A 7,199-nucleotide genomic window follows, 5' to 3' on the forward strand; every position below is an offset into this window, starting at 1 on the left:
TGATCAAAGGATCTGAATCTCAGACTATAGAGACCTCACATAGATCATAGTATAGAGATGATGACTAAAGGGGTCCAAACAACAAACGTTTGTTTGAAAGACAGAAGAAAAATGTTCTGTGAACCAAGGGGAAAATGTTTGTAAAAACAGATTTAAATGTTCATAAAATTAAAAATGTTATCAAAACCTTTACCTTTATTCTTTTAGCTGTGATCCACTTAGCTGGGGTCCGGTCTAAGTTTAATATAGTCAGTTTGTTAATTCAATTTAGTATTCTCCTGTTGAATTCTATGTATTCATGATCCTTTTGATTTTATGTTTTACTTTTTCAATTACCGATACGAAGCCCATCAAGACGACTGTTGTTGTGAATTTGGGCTATACAAATAACATTGAATTGAATCCACTTCTGTCAGCCATTGGTAACCATGGCCGGCCCTCCCTATACGCGAATTACGCAGCCGCGTAAGGCCCCCGTCACCAGCAGGGCCCCGAAGTGGCGACAAAAATTAAATTAAAAAAGACCCAAATCTGGCAACCCATTTCATAGAACTTTCTTACCAACGTGTGCTCTGAATGTTGTGCAAAAGAAAGTTGCCTGCACTTTAATGATCCCCCCTGTCAGCACACATGAACCAATTTGGCAACCCAAATAATGACGTTACACCATTTAGCAACGATTGGTCAACATAATTGCATCTGAGTCTGGCACGGTGTGCATTTACGAGCGCATTTTGTTTCAATAAAGTTGGGGAAAAGAAAAAAAAACAGCACATTTTGTCACGCTGATCAAAGCGACAACAAGAAAACGTCATGCCTCAGAGACTTTATCCACCACCAGGAGCTAAAAAAAGATAAAGAACTTCAACATCAATCACAAGGTAAGTTTGGAGGATGTTGGGGCTTTATTTTTACATTATCCAGCATTTCTGTGCAGCTGCGCAATTTACGTAAAATACGAAGCGATCTGAGGTGAAGTTTGCACATAAACGACCCCGTTTGTCGTAATTTCCCATGGAAAACTCGAAAATAATTTTGATACCCAAGTTTCCAAGATGAGGTTGGACATGACCTTTCTAAAACGGCGGAAAGTAAAGAAAAGTAAATAATGACAACTATATGGTGGCTGAAAAATGTTTTAACTCACGTTATCGTTTTGTTTCATTGTTTTGCTAACACATATTTAGTGCGTTCTGCATTCTCCGGTTTATTACAGCATAAAAACTGCTGTTTATCTGTTATAGACAGGTGGTCAGGTAGTCTGAGTTTTACAACAATGAGTGTGTCATAAATCTTGCATTGGCATGAAATATGGAGAATAAAAACTACCAAATACATAGGAAATAAAGGTTCTCATCTATAAATGACAAACAAAATAAATGTACTAATTTTAAAATTATGAACATACAAAATAATACAAAAAGAAGTGTATAAAAGGCTTATATTTCCACTTATTCTCAAATTAGTGTTCACGTTTTATTATTTATAAGTAGGTACATTTATTTCTTATTTGTATTTTGCAGTTTTGGTTTTACATAATGATGATGTTTTGCACAGTTCCGTCTCAGCCGACAGTTTCTTCTGCTCTCAAAAAGCATCAAAAGTATTGGAGGTGGTGCAGCGTCCACATCCCAAGATGTTCCTGACTTCACTGAAGATTTCATCTCAGGTAATTTTAAAAGCATGTAAAGTAATAAAAAAAACAGTGTCTGCATAAACCCTTTTTTTCATAAACAGCAGCTGAAGAGTATGGAGCTCCAAACTGTTCATAATTAAATTAATGAAATATGACCTTATGCAAATATACAATCAAACAATAAACCTCTCATAAATATATCAAAAGATCATGAAATTGTGAAAAACCTGCACACAGATTTTAAATGAGCCACTAAAGTATTATTAGTATTCTGCTAAAGATATTTTATTAGCTTTATCATTGATTATTGTATAATAATAATTCTTGTTTTTTAGCTGCAGAAGAAACTCCTGTCACCACATCTACTGTTGAAAGGGGAAAACATTTGACTGTTTGACTTTTCACTGTTTGCTTTTATTGAAGTTCTGTCTTTTATGTTCCAGGGGCTCCAAGAGAGGCGTATATGGAAGAGGAGCCGACTGGATCCAAAATTCCACTTACCTCAAATCCAGTTGGTCCAGCTGAATGTCTAACCACACTCTCTGATCCAGTAAGAATGGATTTGGTGCAAAGAGGTCCTTTTCAGACTGATAAAGACTCTGACTTTCCAAACTCCCCCTCATTGAGCTGTTGTTTTCTTTATGTTGGATTGTTTTATTGTCATTTGATTTGCTATTAAGTTGCTGTTTTTAATAAGTTGGAGTTTTGTGAATGTCATTTGTTGACTGCCTAATAATACATTAAAAAATATATATCTATATACATTTGTCATTGATTTTTTTTCTTTGCATTTAAAATTTGTTTGGCACCACTTAATGTGCATCCAACATCCAGGCAATATACTGTATTCAATTATTTGGCAGCAACCATAATTCACAAATGTATTAATAGAGATATCTCATTTATATTACAACAACAGTTGCGTTTTTTGGTGCTGCTGACCAGTTAGAGGGCCCACAAATTAAATTTCGCTTAGGGCCCCCAGAAGACCAGGGCCGGCCCTGTTGGTAACCACTGACTTTTATACTCTAAAAAAAGTATTTGGGCTGTAGTTGGAAAGATGAACTTTTTTACATTGATCTAACTTAATTATTTGGTTTGGTGAAAACAAATCATTTTTTGAGTTCAATCACATGTAGTTGTCTGACAGTTATTTTACTTTCATTCAACTTATTTCAATTAAGTTGGTGTAACTTCGGTGTGAAGCTGTCAATGCGTCATGACGTAAGGACTTACTTTGCAGTGCAAGGAATTGTGGGAAATCATTCCCTTTGCCTGTCTGGGCAGATTGGGGTTTAAGTGTGGATTTTTGTCCATGTGTTTTGTTGTCTAGCTGTTTTACTCTGTTCTAACTAGTTATTTAACGTGTTGTGTTTATTTCTTCCTGCACCATGAGTGAAAGGGAGGGAGAGGATGATGACCAACCCCCTTGTGCTGAAAGACTTTTTAGCTAATATTAAAGACAGAGTTCACAATACCTGAACTCCTGCCATGTAGTGCAAAACATTGCTGGATCATTCATATGAGGTGCCGTGTAGGACATTATTCAGAATTAGCATTCACATACACATGTGAAATCTCTCACACACACTAGTGAAATGCTTGTATACATACAACTGAAAATGTATTCATTCACATACACATGTGAAATCTCTCACATACACATGTGAAATCTCTCACATACACATGTGAAATGCTCTCACACACACTACTGAAAATGCTCTCACACACACTACTGAAATCCTCTCACACACACTACTGAAATCCTCTCACACACACTACTGAAATCCTCTCACACACACTACTGAAATCCTCTCACACACACTACTGAAATCCTCTCACACACACTACTGAAAATGCTCTCACATACACATGTGAAATGCTCTCACACACACTACTGAAAATGCTCTCACACACACTACTGAAAATGCTCTCACACACACTACTGAAATCCTCTCACACACACTACTGAAATCCTCTCACACACACTACTGAAATCCTCTCACACACACTACTGAAATCCTCTCACACACACTACTGAAATCCTCTCACACACACTACTGAAATTTTCGACAGAAACGGAAGGCATTTCAGTAGAAACGGAAGTTGGCTGATTATCGCGAGATAATCATTCGTCTGAATCATTCGAAAATGGCAGCCGGTTGCGCAAGGAAAACCACCGAAACGTGTAAGTATATTAAAAAATATCCAGTATCTGTTGTAAAATATATTTGTAAATACTTAAGATGATGTGTTTAATATGTTATATTCCTCAATCAACAACCTAGATTGTTTTGAAGCTCATCAATTTCATTAATGCTAAAGCTAACGCTAACGCGAATTAGCGCCGAAGGCTAAAAACAAACGCTAGATATTACATCAAAAAGCAGTGACTTCTAACCGTAGTCACAAGTTATTAACACATGTTTTAAATGTGTTCATATATGTAGGGACAGACGAGGATGAGGAAAATCCGATCCATTTGCGGATGGAGAAAGATAGCCTGTTTGTTTTCAAGCTAGCTCGTGCCAGATGGGTAGAGACACATGATCATGATCAGATTTGACTTCATTTTAATAAACGGTTAATCGTTGTCGTACTGGGTTAAAGGTTTATGTTAAAGACCCAGAAGAGAGAGGAGGAAAGGGCTAGAAGGGAGGAACAGCGACAGGAGAGTCTGTTAAGTTTACTTGAGTTGAAATTATTGTTCTAAAATGTAATGCAGCCATTGTTTTTCCAATTTGTTTAATAAATGTATGAACAAAAATGAATAATTTACATGTATTATTTAAATCTGAGCTATTTTTAACAATCTTAAAAGGATTTTCATTTAAATATCAGATGTACATATTTAGAATTTCGTTTTATATGTTAATATTTATTTTTATACATGTTAACAATAATCCTGGTCTTCTAGAGTCATGTGTGTCACAGTTGGAGCTGAAAGGAAAGCAAAGATTTGTCCTTGCAGACGGACGTGACTCTGCTCGTCCTGCATGTTCCTGGTGTGGCTCAACATCTGTGGCTAAGCAGTCGCCTTTGCTGATGCACAGAATGTGCAGAATTGAACTGCAGGCAATGATTTTCATTGCAAAGGTTGGTTTTACTTCCAGTGCCCTCAGAAGTATTACTCTCCTCCTCATCTTTATCATGCCAAATGCTCTCTTCACAACAGAGCGTGTTCTGGAGTGGTTCTGGTTGTAACTGCCTCAATGGCATTCCTCATGGGTTCCCTGTAGGGTGTCAGCACCATGATGGGATGTGCAATGCAGGGATACCCACCATCACCCAAAAGGATCCTTCAGGTGGGTTTGTTTGATTTACATAAATTGGGCTTTTACGTAGAACCCGTGAATCATGGATTGATCCTGGATTCCCAACAAAAATATCTATAAATTTGGCATTAGAGTCACATACAGCATGCATTTTAATGGAATAAAAAAGCTTCCTGTTAAAATAACAAGCTGCATTATCTTTTAGGGCCTTTATTCTTATGTGGCAGCCATCAATGCTCCTTGTGACCCTTTGGAAGGAGAAAGACCAAGCGAGCTGCTAAAATCCAGAGGCGACTTATGGTAGTTCATTCCCACTGGGAAGCTGGGTGACCCTGCTCATCAGCTGGAGGATGCGGTCTGCCGTCCTGTGGACAACATCGCTCACGGTGGACCGTGTCATGTCAAAGACTCTGGCTACCACACTGTAAGATGTGCCACACGCCAGCCAGAAAAGAAACACCAGGACGTCAGTCTCCTGTGACCCCCCAGAGTGTGAGGAACCCGAAGCTGATGCTTCAGGACCATCGACCCAGATGCTCGATGGTCCTGCGGGTCAACCGAAAATCCAGTCTTGTGTCGGACTGACCGTCAGCGTAAAGGGCCAGGACAGACACCTTTGTGTTGGTAAAGCAGTAGAGACGTGGAAGACCCTGGAAAATGCAACATTAATTATTTCATTGAGGAAATTAAATCACATTTTTTTAATGTTTCTATTTATTTTGATGTCTTACATTTTAGATTATGAAGTATTTATTAATTCTGGAAAATCTCGTGGTTTTTATTTGGCTGGGTTTTTGGATTTTCATTTAAACTTTTAAAAATGAAAGTTTTTGTTTTGTTTTTGTTTAAAACAAGTGATATGGTTTGACTCTGAATAAAAAATTCTAAACTTTGAACTCACAAGTGTTTCATTGAATTGGACTACACAACTCACTTGAAAAAGAATGTTAAACTCTTACCCAGCAGACTGTGTAACCTTGAGCATGATTAGTAACAAAGTTTAAGTTAAAGTTTAGGTTTAACTAAAAAAAAAGCTTTAAGTTTAACTCACAAGTTATTCTGTCTGGTCAGGGCATCCAGAGGAAATCTTCTGAGATGTCTGCTTGTCCTTGCCGTCCTGTGATGCTGCATATCTGCTCGTTTTCAGTTTGATCTCACGAAAAACGGTTGAATTATTGCCAGGAACACGGACAGATTCATTTTCAAAGCCATTTTCAGTAAGGTGTAAGAAAACTACAGAAAAAAATGCCTCCTTGCAAGAGCCCGTTAATCGTTCAGCGGCACAAAAACAAAATAAATATTGGCATGAAAAAATAACTTGGGGGTTTATTTATGAACAAATACATTAAATCAACACCAAAGTGTTTGTAATTTAATTATTTATAAATCAGTCACGTTTTCCATGATCAGAACACAGCAGATTCATAAATAGTCTTTGTAAAATGTTCATATTTATTATGTTTTTACTCTGACAAATAAGTGTCATTCTCCGCGTTAAATAGGAGTAGTTCGCCTCCAGACCAGGTGGTGGCGGTAATGCGCCACTTTGTTTCCGTGTCAAGCGCGTTATGAACAACACCCAAAAGAAAAAAGTACTGAGCACGGGTGTCTGAATTGCTTTTAAATTCAGAGAACTATATAGAACTATATAGTTCTGCACTATATAGGGTTTTAGTAGTTAGGGATCAGGGCAGGAATTCGGACACAAGTTCATTTCCACTGAAATGCCTTCAGTCGAGCAACTTCGTTTCTAACAATAAAGTAAAAAAAAAAAAAACGTTTCTACTGAAATGCCTTCCGTTTCTATTGAAATTTTCACATGTGTATGTGAGAGGATTTTGGATAGTGTGTGTGAGAGCATTTTCACATGTGTATGTGAGAGCATTTTCAGTAGTGTGTGTGAGAGCATTTCACATGTGTATGTGAGAGCATTTTCACATGTGTATGTGAGAGCATTTTCAGTAGTGTGTGTGAGAGCATTTTCAGTAGTGTGTGTGAGAGCATTTCACATGTGTATGTGAGAGCATTTTCAGTAGTGTGTGTGAGAGCATTTTCAGTAGTGTGTGTGAGAGCATTTCACATGTGTATGTGAGAGATTTCACATGTGTATGTGAGAGATTTCACATGTGTATGTGAATGAATACATTTTCAGTTGTATGTATACAAGCATTTCACTAGTGTGTGTGAGAGATTTCACTTGTGTATGTGAATGCTAATTCTGAATAATGTCCTACACGGCACCTCATACATTCATGTCCTTCATAATGAAATAACAAGGCCAGTTGACC

The 7,199-nt window shown here is 37.4% G+C and overlaps 2 long non-coding RNA genes across 2 annotated transcripts; both read left to right on the forward strand.

Annotated features, from left to right (window-relative positions):
- Nucleotides 1-276: 276 nt before the first annotated feature.
- On the forward strand, nucleotides 277-2,133 carry LOC111946755 (uncharacterized). Its single transcript, XR_002872512.2, has 3 exons — nucleotides 277-881; nucleotides 1,558-1,669; nucleotides 2,080-2,133. It is a non-coding gene; the product is annotated as an uncharacterized LOC111946755 (long non-coding RNA).
- Nucleotides 2,134-3,607: 1,474 nt separating this feature from the next.
- Nucleotides 3,608-5,807, forward strand: LOC144988737 (uncharacterized). The gene is made up of 4 exons (XR_013652720.1): nucleotides 3,608-3,824; nucleotides 4,554-4,732; nucleotides 4,812-4,941; nucleotides 5,117-5,807. It is a non-coding gene; the product is annotated as an uncharacterized LOC144988737 (long non-coding RNA).
- The last annotated feature ends 1,392 nt before the right edge of the window (nucleotides 5,808-7,199 follow it).

This window comes from Oryzias latipes, chromosome 21 (assembly GCF_053564925.1).
Source record: "Oryzias latipes strain Hd-rR chromosome 21, Olatipes_Hd-rR_3.1".
NCBI classification, from domain to species: Eukaryota; Metazoa; Chordata; class Actinopteri; order Beloniformes; family Adrianichthyidae; genus Oryzias; species Oryzias latipes.